Genomic DNA, 20,561 nt, shown 5'->3' with positions numbered 1-20,561 from the left:
TACCTGCCAAGTAAAATTGGAGGCAAAGGGCTATTACAAATCCATCAAATTGTAGAAGAAGAAAAATGAAGTTTGAATGATTATGCGAACCAAAGTACAGAAAAATTGCTGCAGGCTGTGAAAACGGAGAACATTATAAAAACAACAGAAACAAAAGGCAGAATATAAGGAAAAACTGCTGGATGACAGATTAAATAGATGGAAAACCAAAATTTTGCATGGACAGCACTTCAAAAACATTGAAGGAAAATGTGATGACAACTTGACATGGGCATGGCTTAAGATGGGAACCATCAAGAAAGAAACGGAAGGTTTAATACTCGCTGTTCAAGAACAAGAGCTACAAACTAATGCCATGAAAGGGAAGATACAAAAATCCACTGACAACCCAAACTGACAAAGTCGAAACTGTTTCACATTTAATATGTGAAAGCAGCAAAATTGTACAAACTGATTACAAATTGCTAAATTAATCCACTGGTCATTATGTAAAAAATACGATTTACCTGAATCCCAAAAGTCTTGGGAACATAAAGTTGAAAAGGTTATCGAAAATGAGAAGGTGAAGATCCTGTGGACTTTCAAATGCAGACAGATTGTCATTTGGAACAGATATCACAATTGTCGAAAATCAAAACATACAATTTATTGACATTGCAGTACCAGGAGATGCCAGAACCAAAGAAAAAGAATTAGAAAAAAAATCATGAAATATTGCTACCTGGCCATCGAAACTATGTGATTATGTATGAAACATGTCACAGTGATACCAATTGTCATCGGGGCACTTGGTGCCATGTCCAAGAACTTTAAAAATACATCAAGACACCAGCTGAACTGCAAAAAACTGTGCAGCATTGGAACATTGTACATTTTAAGAAGATACTTGGTTGATACCTAGGACGCTGGCAACAACGCTTATCAATCATTAGCACCTGTCAGTGATATTTGTGATGCATTTTTGAATGTTCAGTTGACTGAGTTTCATGTTTAATAAATAAAGTATGCAATAATAATTGTTGTCATTATCATTATTATTCCATTATTAATCATTGCACAGTCAGTCAGATGTTCTGATTGGGCTTGGCATTTTTGTCTACCTGTCAAGTCCTTACCAAGGACCTGGGATTGGCAGATCTGTATATTTGACAGTATTACAGAGATTGTTGCAGGAGGGAAGCTATTCCAAATAAAGTTGCCTTGTGCAATTGACTGATGGCGAATTTGTCAATGCCAGTGGTGCTCCAGTTGTTTTGGGATTGCACCCAAGGTAATGACGATGATGATAGATTTAATCTTCAGTTTGATTCATAGTCTTGGATTAGTATGAACTGTTAAGGTAACATCTGAGTATATAGGCAGTAGAAAATGAGAATGATTACATATCCCTCCCTGTCAATAACTGAAGAGATATTCTTTAGGTCAACCTGCTCTTCCCCCAAGCCTTTCTTGGGGAGAAAACATCTATTTTGCATCATTGGCTATGCAAAGGGAGAGTCCAAAGTCCAGGCTTTGCTCCTTAGCCATTTTTTAATCAGTTTCCCATTGGTGATTAGATTAGATTAGATTATTAGAGTTGGAAAGGACCTTGCAGCTCATCTAGTCCAACCCCCCCCCCTCAACCAGGAGTCCCTATACCATTTCAGACATATGGCAGTCCAATCTCTCGTTGAAAGTCTCAAGTGTTGGAGCTCTCATGACCTCCGCAGGCAACTTCTGTTCCACTGGTTGATCACTGTCATCATCAAAAAGTTCCTCCTTGTTTCCAGGTTGAATCTCTCCTTGGTCAGTTTCCTTGTCTGGCCTTGTGGTGCTTTGGAAAACAGCCTGACCCTTCCCCCTCTCTGGCAGCCACTCAGGTATTGGAAGACTGCTATCATGGCACCCCTGGTCCTGCTCTTTGTCAGACTGGCCGAGCCCAGTTCCTGCAACCTCTCTTTGTATGTTTTAGTTTCCAGTCCCCTAATCATCCTGATTGTTCTCTTCTGCACTTTCTCTAGAGTTTAGAAGGTGTTAACGGCACTTCAGTACACAGAATAGCAGAGCCATCCCCTGGCAGTGACTGATGGAACATAATGACAAATGGAGCATGGCACATAGATATGTGCACATGTGCAAGTATGTTACATGCCTGCCATTATCGGATATATTCCGCATTGATTTTACCTAGAGTTGGCAGGGAAAATGGCTATCAGGGCAGCTATGTGTTTATATGTTTTTGTCTAATCCTTTTTATTAGGCCATTTTTAAAATGAATTACTGTATATAGGCAATACAGATTTCTAATAGATTCTCTCAGGAACAGGTGGTCCTCAACTTACAACAGTTCACTTAGTGACCATTTAAAGTTACGATGATACTGAAAATAGTGACTTGTTTACTTACTTACTTACTTACTTACTTACTTACTTACTTATTTATTTATTGGACTTATATGCCATTATGATGCTTAGTAACTGACTTATATTTATGACGGTTGCTTTGTCCCGGCATCATGTGGTCACCTTTTGTGATCTCCTGGCAAGAAAAGTCATTTGGGAAGACAAATTCACTTAACAACCATCTTAGTAACTTAATAACTACAGTTAGCATTGGGCCAGAATACCTCCGGAACCGCCTGCTACCGCACGAATCCCAGCGACCGATAAGGTCCCACAGAGTTGGCCTTCTCCGGGTCCCGTCGACTAAACAATGTCGTTTGGTGGGCCCCAGGGGAAGAGTCTTCTCTGTGGCGGCCCCGGCCCTCTGGAATCAACTCCCCCCGGAGATTAGAACTGCCCCCACACTCCTTGTCTTTCGTAAACTACTCAAGACCCACCTCTACCACCAGGCATGGGGGAGTTGAGACACCTTTCCCCCAGGCTCTTTATATTTTATGTTTGGTATGTATGTGTTGTTTGGTTTTTAAATATGATAGGATTTTATATGCTTCTTTTTAATATTAGATTTGTTTCGCTATAATATTCTTTTTTATTATTGTTTTGAGCTGCCCCGAGTCTTCGGAGAGGGGCGGCATACAAATCTAATAAATAATAATTATAATTATTATTATTATTATTATTGTTGTTGTTGTTGTTGTTGTTATTATTACATTAATTGACTTTACAGCTGTAGCAAGAAAGGTTATAAAATGGAGGAAAAAATCACTTACAAACGTCTCACTTAGCAACGGAAATGTTGGTTGTAATTGAAGGATTGCCTGTAGTACTATTAATAACTTGGAAACTTCAAGATGGCATTAACCGATTTTTACTACAGTATTTGTGGCCAACAGAGATTTAAAGAGAGAAGGTCTGGGTAAATATTTATGTGAACTAAGTATTTGAGAACTATAACAGAGTAGAATCTTGAAAAGTGCTGAATCCGGATGGATTTTATGAGCAATTCCTATAAAACATAAATCCATTTATTCAGACTGTTTGCTCAAACGTTTTAAAGTTCCTGCTTTTTGCCACACCTTGTTCTGAGTCATTCAGGTGTGTCAGCAAACTATTTTGAGACACTTTCAGTTTGTGCGTACCGTATCAGGTATTCAAATAAAGAATTGTGTTCTCTGGATCAACCCAGGTAGCATGTTGCATTTTATCTCGCCAGTTGGAAAGGAGCAAACATTTTTATTGGGGGGAACAGGTATGTAAATCATTCTAGCTTATTGAGATGGGGCACAGAAGATTGTGAGAGGTATTTTATTTCTTCTTATAAACAATTTTGTCTTTAAAAAAGGATGTTTATTCATTTAATTAAGAAGGGAGCTTCCAGTGGGATTTTCAATGGCCGTTCATTGTTATTTTCTATCACAGAGATAATAATTACAATTGCAACCTCATGTTGGGAAGGGCTGAACTGAATCTACCTTCCCTTCCTCATGAATATTATCAACAACCCAACTAATCTAATTAATTGTCTTTTGGTCAAATAATGACTTGAAAATAAATTAGTCTTTCTTCTGATAGGTAGCTATGATCCCATCATCCAAGATGAAAATGCTCTATATTATCTTCATGCTGGTATTTTTATTTTCCTAAATGAGAAAATATTTCTTTTAAGTATGATATATCCACAAGACCCAGGAAACTATCATTCCTCACCCTTTGCTGCAGGGTCAACTTCAGGATGCACAGAGTAATAACAGGGTTGGAAGAGACCTTGGACTTGGAGGTCTTCTAATCGAGCCCCCAGTTGAAGCAGGAGACCCAGGGATGGGCTCGTATGGGAACGGTCAGGTACGTAGAATCTATAGAAAAAAAATGTTTTTTTTCTTTCATTCCCTTCTGGACTCTGTGTATGTTTTTCCTATCGCAGTAAATGAGGTTGAATGTGTATAATTTTAGAAGAGCTGGGCATGCGTGTGTGTGTGTACATACACATACAGTTTATATAGTAGATAATGTATATTTTTGTGTGCCTGTGTGTAATATGTATGTACACATATGGCCTAAATACATAGAGTTAAAGAGTATATTTTGGATGTTCAGTAATAGTAAATAGATGGGGAAATTGTATCTCTTTGAGGCAAGGAGAAGCCAGGCACCCTAACTCAAACCCAAACCCTTGACAGGAGTGACATCAAGTTGGCCACCTTTAAGCCAGTCAAATGATCGTCAAGCCACTCCCACCTAGTCACATGGCAGATAACCCACACCCACAAAATAATCCACACCCACAGTGTGGTAGTAAAACATTTTGCAGCCCTTCACTGTGGAGACCTCGGCCATTCCAGAAAAGTGGCTGTCCAATTTCACCTTTAAAACCTCCAATGGTGGGGAATTACAATCTCTAGAGGCAAAGTATTCCAATTAACCAATTAACTAATTGTTCTTACAGTCCAGAAATTTCTTCTTGGTTCCAGATTGGATCTCCCTCTGATAAGCTTTCATCCATTGCTTGTTGTCCTGCCCTCAGGGTCCTTTGGAGAACAATTCTGTCTTCTGCCACACGAATCCCAGTGACCGATTAGGTCCTACAGAGTCAGCCTTCTCTGAAGCTCCTTCCTAGCTGTCATTGAATGAAGCTGGTTGCTCATTCAGGATTATCTATGAAACTCTGGCAAGGCTAGCCTGACTTGGTGCTATGTTGTGTGAAGGGGAAAACATCTCCTAAAACGGAATAGAAATTATTACTATCCATGTGTCTGCGATTATATTTTAAAGCAATAAAGTTACAATGGTGCTGAAAAGAATGACATGACTGTATTTCACACTTACAATCTTTGTGGCATCATGTGGCCATGTGATCAAAATGAAGAAGGTCGTAAGGCCTTGGTAAGACCCCACTTGGAATCCCGCATTCAGTTGTGGTCGCCACGATGCAAAAAGGATGTTGAGACTCTAGAAAGAGTGCAGAGAAGAGCGACAAAGAGGATTAGGGGACTGGAGGCTAAAACATATGAATAACGGTTGCAGGAACTGACATGGCTAGTTTAATGAAAAGAAGGACCGGGGAGGCAGGATAGCAGTGTTCCAGTATTTCAGGGATTGCCACAAAGAAGAGGGAGTCAGGCTATTCTCCAAAGCACCTGAGGGTAGAACAAGAAGCAATGGGTGGAAACTGAACAAGGAGAGAAGCAACTTAGAACTAAGGAGAAATTTCTTGACAATCAGAACGGTTGATCAGTGGAACAACTTGCCTTCAGAAGTTGTGAATGCCCCAACACTGGAAGTTTTTAAGCAGAGGTTGGACAACCATCTGTCTGAAGTTGTGTATGGATTCCTGCCTAAGCAGGGGGTTGGACTAGAAGACCTCCAAGGTTCCTTCCAACTTTGTGGTTGCTGTTGTTGTATTATTATTATTATTATTATTATTATTATTATTATTATTATTATTATTATTATTATTATTATTATGGAGTTGGAGAATTCTGGGAGTTGAAGTCCACAAGTCTTAAAGTTGCCAAGTTTGACGACCTCTGGTTAAAACAAAGGAGACAACAAGTAAACTGCGACCCAACTAAGTAATAAATCAACATAAAATATACTTCATTTATGTGATAATTATTTCCTTCTGTCACATCCAATTACAATTTAATAGCATATTTTTCTGGGAATTGCAATCATGGCTCCTCAGAGGCCACATCCCACTCTGGAGCCTCAGGTTGTGCAATTTTGATCTACGGTAAGTTTAAATAATCACCTTTCCCCGTTCCAATCTATGAAGTAGAAGCCTCTTGTGTAATAAAAGTTAAGTAGCAATGATATACACATTACGGCTTTCTAAAGGTGTTTGGGAAGCATTATTAAACCTCCTAAATGCTGGAAATCTTATGACTTATGGCCATAATTGTGTCCCAAATTTCTGTTGTTAAGGAAGACATTTGTAAAATGATTTTTTTACCCCATTTTATGACTTTTTTTGTTGGTAAGTTAATGGTGTTGTTAATAAGTTAGTGATCCCATTGTTAAGTGAATCTGCTTCCCCATTGATTTTGCTTGTGAGAAGGTTGCAAAAGGAGAACATGCAGTGAAGGGCTACCAAAATTTGTACTACAGTACTGTGGGCGTGGTTTATTTTGTGGGTGTGGCTTGCCAGCCATGTTACCAAGCGGGAGTGGCTTAACAACCATATGACTTGACCAAAGATTTTCCAACAGCATCAAAACAGTACCCATATCAATGGACTCAAAACAAGGAGGTCATCAAACTCACTCATATCCTAGAAGTGAGCAGCTATAGAACAGTGAAAGGACAGAAACATCTCGCTTAGAATTTTGAAAGCACATTTTGAGTATTGTCATAAAGGGGCCTTCATGATTAAAATGGTCACCCACAAATAAATCACTTACTCAAAGGCAGCAATCTTTCACAGCCTAAGTGCTCCATTTTCATATAACAGTCTCAAACCTCCTTCCTGCAGACTACCAAACAAAATCAAGGTTTCTGGCAAAACATTAGGTTTCAAGCACTACTCATTTTATTTTCTAGAGTAGGGGTCCCCAAACTTGTCAACTTGAAGACTTGTGAATTTCAACTCCCATAATTCTCCAGCCAGCTATGAAGACCTCTGTTTCAGAGAATACTCTAGCCATTCGGAATGGAGGGGGGAGACCCAGATCACATAGGATTCATTCCAGATCTTATCTCTTATACCAGGGGTCTCCAACCTTGGGCACTTTAAGCCTGGTGGACTCCAACTCCCGGAATTCTGGGAGTTGCAGTCTGCCAGGCTTAAAGTGCCCAAGGTTGGAGACCCCTGCCTTATACTTTTCCTAGACACTTTTGTTTGTAGCAGAATCACCGGCTTTGGTGTTTTTAAATGCTTTTGGGATGCCCTACATTTTCTTTCAACATCTTTCGGTGCAAATTGGATGCTCTGGGTGGAACTCCATTTTCTCTACCCCACTGAGTCATCTGTCCCACCATCCGGGCAGCAGCTCACCCCTGGGATCACGTCACCCTGGGACACAGCAGCTGTCATAAATATGAAGTAATGTCCAAGTCTCTGAATTTTTGTCAAATGAACAGGTGGGGATATTGCAAATAGGTGAAAACATTTCAGGTAAGTGTGAAAACTGGTCATAAGTAACTTTTTTCAGTCCTTTGTACAGTCACTAAATGAACTGTTGTAAGTCAAAGACTACCTGCATCAGATTCTGAAATAAAAATTGGGGAGACCATCCTCCAGACACTATTCTGGATTTCAGAGTTTAGGGAATCTGTCCTAAGGGAAGATAGGAAATATTTTTATTGACTCTGGGTGTTGCCACATCACAGTGATAACAGCATGTTTAAAAAAAACTACAGCTCTTTCATTTTTATTTTGAAATAACTTTACCAAGTACTTACTCGTGTGTGTTTGTTTTTAAACTGAATAAATAATTTCCTCTTCAGGAGGGAGGATAAATCTGTCAATTAGAACAGCAACACAGTATCTAATCCAAGGTTTCTTCAACACAAAGTTACTGCAGTTTATAGTTACTTTTTTATGGCTGCAGACCTGCTATTTCCTGTGTATAATTGAGGGAAGAAATAATCTTTGCTGCTAAACATCTGTTAGAAACCCTATCATTAAAGCCTTCAAAGGGTCTGTGCTAAATGCCTTTACTCTTAACTTTGACAACATCTGGAGGGCAGAGACAACCATAATTGCTTTGCGGTTTTGAAAAGTACTGCTGGGAGGAGGAAAATGAATTTACGAGGTGTTCCTTATGAAGGGCTTGTAATGAAAACATACAGAAAGAAGATTTTAGTCTTGGGAAATTCATCTTCAGAATGTGAGTACATATTGGTGATATACAAACCTATAATACAGAGTCAGGTAGTGAGTTCCATGCATCAACTACTCGGTTACTAAAGTTGTATTTCCTGCAGTCGGGTTTGGTGCGGTTCACTTTGAGTTTTTATCTGTTGTGTGCTTGTGTGTTGTGGTGGTTGAAGCTGAAGTAGTCGTTGACAGGAAGGACGTTTTTTGGCAGGAGATTTTAATATGCAATTAATAAATGGGACTGCAAATAGCAGGATGTTACATTTAAACAGACTTAATATGGTGGATCTTCATGCAGATATTTTAAACAGAGCTACATATTATTCAGCAAGATATCATACATTTAGCTGCATAGACTACATATTAATGAATAGGGGAGGCAATATACAAGTTAAAAAAGTAGACATTAAAAGTATATGGATATCAGATCATGCCCCACTATTGGCAGAATTGGAAATAGGTCAGGAACGTAATCAAAGAATTTGGAGATATAATGCAGTTGTAACTGCTAGGGAACAAGATAAAGAGAAATTGCAAACAGAGTTATCTGAATATTTTAGAATTAATGATGTGGGTGGTATTAAACAATCAATTGTGTGGGATGCGTGTAAGGCCTTCATGAGGGGACAATGTATATGTATGGAAGCAGATATTAGGAAGAGGTGGGGTAGAGAGAGGGAAAGGAAGATAAGGGAAATAGATTGGATACAAGCAGGGCCGCCGATAGGGCGGTACTACTGGGAGTGGTGTCACGGGCCCGGGCAATTTGGAAAATGGGGGGGCCTGGCGCCCGCCAAAAACTCCCCAACCCAGATTGCGATGGGGAAAAGCACGCCAAGGAAAGCAAAAGGACCAGAGACACCTCGCCAAACTTCGCCTCTGCGGAGCTTCTCTGACCGCGGTCCGCACCTTCTTCCCACCCCCATGAGGAAAGAAGGCAGGGAGGCCGGCAGGGAGGCAGGGAGCCCCGATCGCAGCTGTGGAAGAAACTGCGGGGGTGACTTGGCCCTACGGAAGCCAAGCCGCGCTGCTGGGGAAGCCGGGAGAGGACTGAGCCTGGCCGGCTTCTCCGCCGGCCTTGTGTGTCCCCCAAGGATTGCGAGGGCAAGAGAGCAGCACCTTTCGGCCTCCGGAGGTGCTGGGCCGGGGATTCAGGGATTCCCCTCCTGAAAACCGGGCAGGGGGCGGAGTGGCTGTCTGGGCCCCCTCGGACTCTCTTGGGCTTTTTTCGGCCTTACTCGAGGGGAAAATCGGTCCAGGCCCCGGGGCCTCCAGGGATGGAGGGCGCTTCATTCAGCCCGGAAGGGTTGCGGGGGTTTCCCAGGGAAAAGCTCTCTGCCCAGCGGGAGGAAAGAAGGGGCGCCTGTCTCGTTCTGCCACTCTAGGAAGGAGCAGTCATTGGTCCAGACTCTCCAAGGCAGGTGGTGGAAATTGTGGCAGAGCGGTTTGCAGCTGGGCAGAAGGTCTGAAGCAGCCGAGGAGCCCCGTTTCTCCCCTCCTGGAAACTGGGGCAGTCGGGGCGGAGTGGCTATTTGGGACACCTCGGACTCCCTTAGGCCTGTTTCGCCTCCCCCCCCTTGAGCAGGGAAGCTGTCCAGGCACCGGGGTCTCCCGGGATGGAGAGCGCTTCGTTCAGCCCAGAGATCCACCGGCGGCGCTTCCGCGGTTTCGATGGCTTCTTTTGGGTGGGCGCTAGCAGGTAAGTGCGCGCGGCCGGCTGGGTGGGAAGGGCAAGGCGCGAGGGGGAGGCAAGGTCCCTCTTTTCATGCATCCACTCAGTGAGCCTCTCCTTCCTTCCCTCCTTCCATTTCTTTCATTCCCCCTCTCTATTTTTATTTCTCATTCATTCTCTTTCTTTCTTTTCTTTCTTTCTTTCCTTCTTTCTTTCTTTCCTTCTTTCTTTCTTTCTTTTGTTTCTTTTTCTTTCTTTCTCTCTTTCTCTCTTTCTCTCTTGCTCTTTCATTCTTTTTTTCTTTCTCTTGCTTTCTCTCCTTCCTTCCCTCCTTCCATTTCTTCCATTTCTCCTCTTTCTTGCTCTCTTGCTCTTTCATTCTTTTTTTCTTTCTCTTGCTTTCTTTCTTTCTCTTGCTTTCTCTCCTTCCTTCCCTCCTTCCATTTCTTTCATTACCCCTCTCTATTTTTATTTCTCTTTCATTCTCTTTCTTGCTTTCTTTCTTGCTCTTTTTCTTTCTCTCTTTTACCTTCCCTTCCTCTATTTCTTCTTTTCTTTCTCCTTCCTACCTTCTTCCCTCCCTCCCTTCCTTCAGTCCTTCCTCTCTTACTCTCCCCTTTCATAAGTTTCCTTGCTTCCTTCCTCTGTTCCTGTCCCTTCACCCTTTCTTTCTTTCCTTCCTTCCCTCCCTCCATTTCTTGCTTTCCTTCTCCTTCCTCCCTTCTTTCCTCCCTCACTCTCTTCTTTCACTCCTTCCTCTCTTATACTCCCCTTTCACCTTTCCTTGCTTCCTTTGCACCCTTCCTCTGTTCCTGTCCCTTCTCTCTTTCCTTCCTTCCTTCCCACCCTCTGTCCATTCATTCACCCATTCCTCTCTTGCTCGCCCCTTTTACCCTCCCTCCCTCCCTCCCTTCCTTCCTAGCTCGCCCTCGCCTTTCTTCCCTTCCTTCCAGATGGGAGTGCCCCCTCAAGACACCCGCCTGACTGCTGGTACCCTGCTTTTTCTCTCCCCTCGTCCTTTCCAGCTCCTCGCCGGTGGCTACCGGGTGTGGGATCCCCCTCCCCTCTCCCCTCGCTAGAAAGCACATGGTTTTTTGTCAACAAGAAGGGAGAAGTGCCAAGGAGCCGTAAATAAGCCTCGCTCCACCTGACCGATGCCAGGAGGATCTTTCTTTCCCTTGTCACTCCCGCTTCTTTCTTTCTCCTGGATGAGTCCACACAATCGGCTTAACCCAGTTCCTGAAATAGCCTATGGCAGTGCTTCCCAACCTTGACAACTTGAAGATATCTGGACTTCAACTCCCGGAATTCCCCAGCCAGCATTTGCTGGCTGGGGAATTCTGGGAATTAAAGTCCAGATATCTTCAAGTTGCCAAGGTTGGGTAACACTGGCCTATGGGACCACCTCGCTTGGCGTGAAGTGGGAAATGATCCCCGGGGGATGGAGTGGCTTGGCGATTTAAAATAGTTTTAAAATGGCGGGGGGGGGCAGACACTTAGGCTGTATGGGGCCCCAAAATTCCTGATGGTGGCCCTGGATACAAGAGCAGTTAAGATTAACTAAAAGTAGAGATTGGAATAGTTTATTGAAATTGAAAAAGAAACAATTGATGGTGTATGATGAGATCAAATGGAACAAGATGAGAATGATGATGCGACAAAAAATACAGAGCTGGGGGACAAGATCAATGCAGCAAATGGCGAGATATCTGAAGAAGAGGAAAGAAAAATCATGTATTTTAGCATTGAGGGACACTAGTGGAGTGGTTAGATATGGTAATGACCAGTTAGAGGAGATAATGAGGAAATATTATGAAGATTTGTATAAAGAGGAGCAAGTGAAGATAGGAGTCCTCAAGGTTGGGAAAATAGTAAGTGAAGAAGATAAACAAATTTTGAATGCAGAAATTACACAAGATGAAATTGCTAGAGTAATTAAAGGGTTAAAACAAGCCAAAGCACTGGGCCCAGATGGGTTTACAGGGGAATTCTATAAAACTTATGTGAATGTGTTGTTGCCGCATTTGGGGAAATTGTTCAATAATATATTGTTAAATCGTGATATCCCGCAGATATGGAAGCTTTCAGAAATTGTTACCATTCCGAAGATGGGTCGAGATTTAAGAGAGCCTGGGTCTTACCGTCCGATCAGTTTGGCAAATCAGGATTATAAAATATTTATGAAAATACTGGCAAATAGATTAGAAAATATTTTACCAAAAATAATTGAAGAGGATCAATATGGATTCGTGAAGGGAAGGAAAATAAGTGAACCAATTAGAAATGTAATGAATGTGATGCACCGTGCTACCGCTATTAAAAGGAAATTGGGAATTTTGAAATTAGATGTTTATAAAGCGTTTGATAAAGTTAACCATAGCTATTTATATAAATTATGTAATGAACTAAATATGGGGGGGAAATTTTGTGAAACTATAAGAGATTTATAAAGGAAATGAAGCGTATATAAGAGTGAATGGACAAAGAACGCAGAATATTAAAATATTAAGTGGCACCAAGCAGGGATGCCCTTTATCTCCAAAATTATTTGTAATAGCAATAGAGATCTTAGCTAATAAGATAACACAAGATAACACTTGGGCAGGATATAGAATAGGGGAATTAGAAATGAAAATAAATTTATTTGCAGACGATGCAATTATATTGGCCCAGACCCCAATGGAGATGATTAAAGGTATAATAAATATTTTACAAGAGTTTAAGCAGGAATCGGGACTGTCGGTTAATATGGAAAAATCAGAGATTATGTGTTTAAATACAGATCCAAGAGAACAGATAGAAATCAGGAAAGAATCAGGGTTGAAATTAGGACTCAAAAAAATAAAATATTTGGGAATTTGGTTATTGAAAAACCCAGTGAAAATTGAAGAGATTAATTATAGATTAATATGGAGGAAAATGTTGAAACAGATGAGGAGCTGGAAAGATAAAAAGCTAAGGAGACTCTCTAAAATAAAAGCTTTAAAAATGATGATAGCTCCCAAGATGATGTACCTATTTCAGGTGCTGTCGGGGGGGCTATTGGTATGTAAGTTTAAAGAGTGGGACAAAAAATTAAATTATTGGATTGAAGAAGACAAGAGATCAAGAATAAGAAAAAAGTGGTTAATTGCGAATGAATAAGAGGGGGGATGGGGAGTTCCATGTTTGGAGCTGTATAGGGAAGCTTTTCAAATGGAAAGGTTAATGGAGTTGCAATTAGGTGAAAATAAATGGGTGAAATTGGAAAAACAGATAAACGGGATGAAGAATAGAGAATTAATTTTTAGAAAGTGGAATAGGAGTGACTTAGGTAAATTAATAGGACCAATGAAAGGGACTATGGAAATTTGGAAAAAATGGCAGGGGAAAATTGGATTATATAAATCTAAACTGTCATTGCTTTATGTAATAAATAGAGAAAATGAAACTAACTTAAAAAGGGTTATAGGAGAGTTGAAGGGAAGAGGGATAACTAAGATAGAACAGTTATATGAGAAGGATGGCAAGCCAAGTAGAAATCGTATAGAATGGTGGTTAGGTAAGGGAAGGTGGCTACAAATAAATGCAATATGTAAATATCTTAATGAAATGGAGAATAAAGAAGTATTATGGAGGGAGGAGACAGGGTTAGAGAAAATAATAAGAGAAAAAAGTGAGGGGATAAAGGCGCAAGCAACTAATATATACAAATTGCTAGTGCAGTCAGAAGGGGATACGATTGATGGATTGACTAAATGGTGGCAAAATGAGATACCAGTAGAGGTACGAGAAATGGAAAATATAGTAGAAGATATAAGGAAAATTAAAAATACAAGAATCAGGGAAATGAGAAGGAAAATATTACATAAGTGGTATTTTACTCCCGTTCAATTTGCACATTTTCAGCAGAATGTCAGGGGAAATTGTTGGCATGGGTGTCAAGACAAAGGAGTGTTTATACATATGTTTTGGGAATGCCCGATAGTGCAGGAATTTTGGCAAAAAGTGAAAGAGGATATCAATAGAATGGTAAATATACAATCGACAATCACTAAGGAAATGGCAGTACTAGTAAAAAGTAATGCGATGGGAGAATTTAGAGAAATAAAAAAAGCAGCAATAGAAAGCGCTCAGGCAGTAATTGTTCTGGGTTGGAAGGATGCGACAAAATGGACAATGCAAAATTGGTATAGGTACATGGTGGACCATATTCAATTTGGATAATGAAACTGAGTTGGGACAGCTGATGGGACGGTGGGACAAGGTAAGACAATATATGACGAGCAGAATCCGAGACCAAGCTACAAGAAATAAATTGGAATCACTCTATAATATGTAAACAGATATATTGCTCTTGGGTTAAGTGGACTATACAAGAAATACCCCCAAATTGGTGGTGGGGAATGTGTGTGTGTCGGGGTGGTGGGCACAATTCACTATGCACTGTTTTATGTTGTGTGATATAAAAAATGTTTAAAATCAATAAAAAATATTTACAAAAAAAAAGAGACTAAAAAAAAAAGAAAAAAAAGACAGGAAGGACGTTTTAGCAAATGATTTTATGGGCTAGGCTTAGGTCATGTTTAAGGTGACATAGTTCTAAGCTTTCTAAACCTAGGATTGTAAATCTAGTTGCGTAGGGTATTGTGTTGCGAGTGGAGGAGTGGAGGGCTCTTCTCATAAAGTATCTCGTAAAGTATCTCTGGACATTTTCTAGAGTGTTTATGTCTGAAATGCGGTGCAGGTTCCAGACAGATGAGCTATATTCAAGAATTGGTCTGACGAAAGTTTTGTATGCTCTGGTTAGTAGTGTGAGATTAAAAAGTTCAAAAGTTAACTCTTGTTTTACACAAGAAGCTGGAAGGATTGCCTCAATGAAACGGTGGAAGTCTTCCCGATGGGCAAATTCAGTCCTTGGAGGAGTATTACAGTCAAAGAGAAACAGGCTTTGAATTACTGTTACCTGTAGCGGTTTTCTTCTACCTCTGGTTCTCCAGGTATGTTGGCTCTGCAGCTTGTGGTATTTCAACCAGAGTGATCATAGAGCAGGACCAACCAGGAATTCTACAAGTTGGATTCTTGGCACAAAGTCTAGAAGACAACACAGATACCCCTCGACAAACAACAGCCCATTTAGTGACAACTCAAAATTAAAACTGCGCTGAAAAAGTAACCTATGGCCATTTTTCATGCTTATGACAGTTGCGGTATCCCCATGGTCACACCATTCAGATGCTTGACAACTGGTTCATACTTATGACAGTGGCAGTGTCCTAGGGTCACGTGACCCCTTTTGTGACATTCAGACATTAATGGGGAAGCCAGATTCATTTAAACAACTGTGTGAATAGAATAGAATGGAATGGAATAGAACAGAACAGAACAGAACAACAGAGTTGGAACAGACCTTGGAGGTCTTCTAATAGTCCAACCCCCTGTTTAGGAAACCCTACACCACTTCAGACAAATGGTTATCCAACCTCTTCTTAAAAACTTACAGTGTTGGCGCATTCACAATTTCTGGAGGCAAGCTATTCCAATGATTAATTGTTCTGTCAGGACTTTTCTCCTTAGTTCTAGATTGCTTCTCGCCTTGTTTAGTTTCCACCCATTGCTTCTTGTTCTCTCTTCAGGTGCTTTGGAGAACAGCTTGACTCCCTCTTTTTTGTGGCAATCCCTGAGATACTGGAACACTGCCATCATGTTTCTCCTGGTCCTTCTTTTCATTAAAGTAGCCATGCCCAGTTCCCAGTTCCTGCAACTGTTCTTCACATGTTTTAGTCTTCAGTCCCTTGATAATTTTTGTCACTCTTCCCTGTACTTTTTCTAGAGTCTCAACATCCTTTTTGCATCGTGGCGGCCAAAACTGAATGCAGGATTCCAAGTGTGGCCTTACTAAGGCCTTATAAAGTGATATTAACACTTCACGTGATCTTGATTCTATCCCTCTGTTGATGCAACCTAGAACTGTGTTGGCTTTTTTGGCAGATGCTGCACATGGCTGGCTCCTATTTCAATGGTTGTCCACTCGGACTCCAAGATCCTTCTCACAGTTACTACTGTTGAGCAAAGTACCCCATAGACTGCACTTGTGCATTTTGTTTTTCTTTCCTAAATGTACAACCTTATTTTTTTCACCATTGAATTTCATTTTGTTTGATAGCGCACAATGTTCAAGTCTGTCAAGATCCTTTGGTATCTTGAGTCTATCTTCTGCAGAGTTGGCTATTTCTGCCAGTTTGGTGTCATCTGCAAAATGATGTTTGGTGTTATTTAACAAAAAACGTGTTGTTCCAAGTCCTTTTTGTATTTTGTTTCAATCTGTATGTAAGGCCACCAGTCTATTTTAATTCCCCGTGTTTGTAATTCCTGATTTCATTTTAATTTCCCTTGTTGATCAAACAATTCACTGAATGTTACTATTTTATTTAAATCTAAGACATTAGGATAAACCATTGCTTCCATTGTTGAAATCCATCTTGGAATTTTTATATAGAAATTTTGTTTATTTTTTTCCCAAACCTCCATTAATGCGTCTCTCACCTGATGTCTTTGGAAATTCTTGTGCATTCTATTGTTTACCTCCCACGTGAATGCATGCCAGCCCCATTCAATAGCTAATATTTTCTTACGTTTTAAAATTACCCATTCTCTAAGCCATGTTGCCATGGCTGCCCGATAGTACAGTTCCCAGTCTGGTAGGCCAAAGCCCTTTCTCAGTCTGGAATCTTATAAAACTTTACATTTTATTCTGGCCTTCATGGGTGTTTCTTTCTTCTGTTTGAGCAGTTTGTGTAGTGCCTGAGGTCAGCATCTTGATATTATTATTTTTTAATTAAATATAAACATTAAAAAAACATTTAAATACAAACTTTAAAGAAAACAATACCGACAAAAAATTAGAACACACGAATAAAATAAAGACATTTAAGACCTTTATAACCTTTTTGTTTTACTGTGAATTAAATTGATGTCATATTTCCATATGTATTAAAGTACGGTAGGTTGAACTGTATTTCCCCTACAGTTCTCAATTATTAACTATCAATTAGTTAACAAAGAACCTCCAACTTGCACCAAAGCTACGGGTGATATCAACATGTGCATCACCGAGACCCAGACAGATGATTAATGAGATCTTCTGAGGATATTTAAGTGGAGAAGGACTGTGTTGTATCAATTCTAGAACAAAATGCTTTTAATTGAAATAGTCCTCTAGGCCAGTGATTTTCAACCTTTTTTGAGCCGCGGCACATTTTTTACATTTACGAAACCCTGGGGCACATTGAGCGGGGATGGGTGGGTGGGACTAAAAAAGTTTGGACAAAAAAATTATCTCTCTCTCTCTTCCTCCCCTTCACTCTATTTCTTTCTCCCTCCCTCTTTCTCTCCCTTACTTCCTCTTTCTCTCTCTCTCTCTCTCTATCCCTCTTTCTTTCTCTTCCTTCCTCTCTTTTTTGCTCTCTTTCTCTCTCCCTCCCTACCTCCCTTTCTCTCTCTCTCTCTCCTTCCTTCCCTCCCTCTCTCTCTCTCTTGCTTTCTTTCTCTCTTGCTCTCTCTCTTTCTTTCTCTTGTTTTCTCTCTCTCTTGCTTTATTTCGCTCTTGCTTTCTCTCTCTCTTTCTTTCTCTCTCTCTCTCTTTCTTTCTCTCTCTCTTGCTTTCTTTCTCTCTGAGCTTCGCGGCACACCTGACCATGTCTCGCGGCACACTAGTGTGCCACGGCACACTGGTTGAAAAACACTGCTCTAGGCTGGAGGTTTTGCAGCTTTTGATATTTTTTTTTAAGAGTAGCAAACCCTGGTCTCTTCTGCCCTCTGTTGGTAGTAAATCAATTTCTAAACCTAATTTCCAAACCATTGCAGCTAATGACTCTATCTTCCTGATCCAGCAAGCATGGCGCTATATTTATTCATTTATTAATTTTAATTCTGTCTTTATTTTTAGCATAAATAGTTCAAGGCAGCAAACAAACATGCAGGTGAAACTTGAAAAATTAGACTACCGTGCAAACGTTCATTTATTTCGGTAATGCAACTTAAAAGGTGAAACTTAATATATACTCATGACATGCAAAGCAAGATAGTTCAAGAAGTGATTAGTCATATTTATGATGATTATGGGGTACAGCTCATGAAAACCCCAAATCCCACAATCACAGAAAATTAGAACATTACACGCAATCAATAAAACAAGGATTGTACATAGAACAATATCGGACCTCTGAAAAGTGTAAGCACACATATTTGGGCCCCTTTTGCAGCAATTACTGCCTCAATGCAGCATTGCATGGAAGCCATCAGCCTTTGGCACTGGTCTTGTGGAAGAGCAGGATGCTTCAATAGCTGCCTTCATCTCTTCTGCATTGTTCATTCTCATGTCTCTCATCTTTCTCTTGGCAGTGCCCCATAGATTCTCTATGGGGTTCAGGTTAGGCAAGTTGGCTGGCCAATCAAGCACAGTAATACCATGGTCACTGAAGCAGATTTTGGTGTTTCGGCAGTGTGGGCAGGTGCCAAATCCTACTGGAAAATTCAAGTCACCTTTCCTATAAACTTTGTATGTGGATGGAAGCTTGGAGCGCTCCAAAATCTCCCGGTAGACGGCTGCGTTGACCCTGGACTTAAAGAAGCACAGTGGACCAACACCAGCAGATGACATGGCTCCCCAATCAACAAAGACGGTGGAAACTTCACACTGGACTTCAAGCATCTTGCACTGTGTGCCTCTCCATCTTCCTCCATACTCTGCGTCCTTGGTTTCCAAACGAGATGCAAAGGTTTCCACAGTATATGATATATAGTTTGTGACTTACGATCACAATTGAGACCAGAATTTCCACAGTTAATCATCCAAATTTTGATCACATGATCACGGGGGCGCTGCAACAGTCATAAGTATGAAAAGAAGCCATAAGCCACTTTTTCAGTACTGTTGTAATTTCAAACCAGGGATGAAATCCAGCAGGTTCCGACAGGTTTCTGGAGAACCAGTAGTGGAAATTTTGAGTAGTTTGGAGAAGTGGCCACTACCACTGCTGGCTGGCCCCAGAGTGGGTGGGGATGGAGATTTTGCAGTATCCTTCCCCTGCCACGCCCACTATGTGCCACGCCCACCAAGCCACACCCACAGAACTCAAACATTTGCATTTCACTATGGAAGGCAAGGGGGCCCTGGTGGGGCTGCTGGGAAGGCCACGTGGAAGGCTCCCAAGGCCCGACATTTTTTTGCTGCTTTCCACGTGGCCTTCCACTCGCAAGCTGGCCACAGGGACACCCGGAAGGCAGGAAAGAATGTCGGGGCGGTGCACCACGAGGAATGGAGTAGGGAAGGCAGCCTGCGATGGGGAAGGGAAGCTAGGTAGGCCGTGACTTCTCAGGCTCACCTGGCAGGTGGATCAGGGGCGCAGCGCTTCAAGCAGGACAGCTGCAGAGTAGGAACTGGTGGTGCAGGGCGAGCAACCGGCGACAGGCGGACCAGTTTGGGGCATAGCCATCCAGCTGTTGTTACTGGCTTGGCAAACCACCGGCAGCAGCCGCTACAGGTAGGCTCCAAACCTGGAGCTTTTCACCCCTGACCTTGGACCATCCTAGACCAGTTATAAGATGCCTCTGGCCTTTTTTGACTTGCTCCCAAGAAGTCATGGAGAAAGAGAGGTTGGTACTGAGTTTCCAAGAACACATCTGGAAATGTGTTGAAGCCGGGGTGGTGCAGCAGGTAGAGTGCTGTACTGCAGGCCATTGAAGCTGACTGTAGATCTGAAGGTCAGGGGTTCAAATCTCATCACCGACTCAAGGTTGACTCAGCCTTCCATTCTTCCGAGGTGGGTAAAATGAGGGCCCGGATTGTGGGGGCAATAGGCTGGCTCTGTTTTTAAAAAAGTGCTATTGCTAACATGTTGTAAGCCACTCTGAGTCTAAGGAGAAGGGCGGCATAAAAATAGAATAAATAAAATAAAATAAATAAATGCTCACTTGCCCTGAGATAAGGAAGAGCCTGCCTGCTTTACCAGACACAGAAACTCTAATATGATCATCACAAAAAGACATAGAGTGATTTCTTGGGGTCTCATTACCCTCAAATGAAGGAAGTCTTGAAGAACCCCAAGTAAACTCTGCCCAACTCAGAGCAACAAAGGGACAACTAAAGGTTATATCCAATACCTTCAGGATTTCACTTAAGTGAAGATGCACGAGGCCGTGCCACCTTCCTCATGCCTCTTTTTAAGCAGCACCCCATGAAGGCAACTGAATGCAGGGTGGAGATGTGACATTTGGAGAGTCGTGACTGCATGGCATGCATCTTGTTTTGCAAGTCTTGAGGGAGCGATAGGACAAAGAGGAAGAAGGACTGCTGTCACTAATGGCAACCACACAACCCAAGAAATGTCAAGTACATTTGTGGTTGTCACTGAAGACCAGGTGCGGGGAAGGGCCTCTTGTCCTGACGTGGGATTTTGCAGATACTTTCCCATCAGTTTGGAAGTAGTTTTATTTCCTGGCTTTATCCTTGCCAAAGAACTGAACGGGATTTGCAAACTCGCCCTTCACAGCAGTATTTCTCAACCTGCAGAGACGACTGGCCTTCGACTCCTTCACTTGAGACTTTCTGATACATGAATTCTCCACTAATGGGAAGAGCCATCTACCCAAGGCGATGGGGAAGGAGAAGCAGGGTTTTCCCTTTGGGGGAAATTACAGCCTAAATCAGGGG

The 20,561-nt window shown here is 41.5% G+C and overlaps 1 long non-coding RNA gene across 1 annotated transcript in view; it reads left to right on the top strand.

Annotated features, from left to right (window-relative positions):
* Nucleotides 1–20,561, top strand: part of LOC139171431 (uncharacterized) — a 34,046-nt gene that overhangs the window by 9,447 nt on the left and 4,038 nt on the right. The window contains exon 3 of the long non-coding RNA XR_011559743.1: nt 4,101–4,223. This is a non-coding gene — a long non-coding RNA (uncharacterized lncRNA). The remainder of the gene's footprint in view (nt 1–4,100; nt 4,224–20,561) is intronic.

The sequence above is a fragment of the Erythrolamprus reginae genome, chromosome 8 (genome assembly GCF_031021105.1).
Source record: "Erythrolamprus reginae isolate rEryReg1 chromosome 8, rEryReg1.hap1, whole genome shotgun sequence".
Taxonomy (NCBI): Eukaryota; Metazoa; Chordata; class Lepidosauria; order Squamata; family Dipsadidae; genus Erythrolamprus; species Erythrolamprus reginae.
This window is presented reverse-complemented; position numbering and strand designations above follow the sequence as displayed.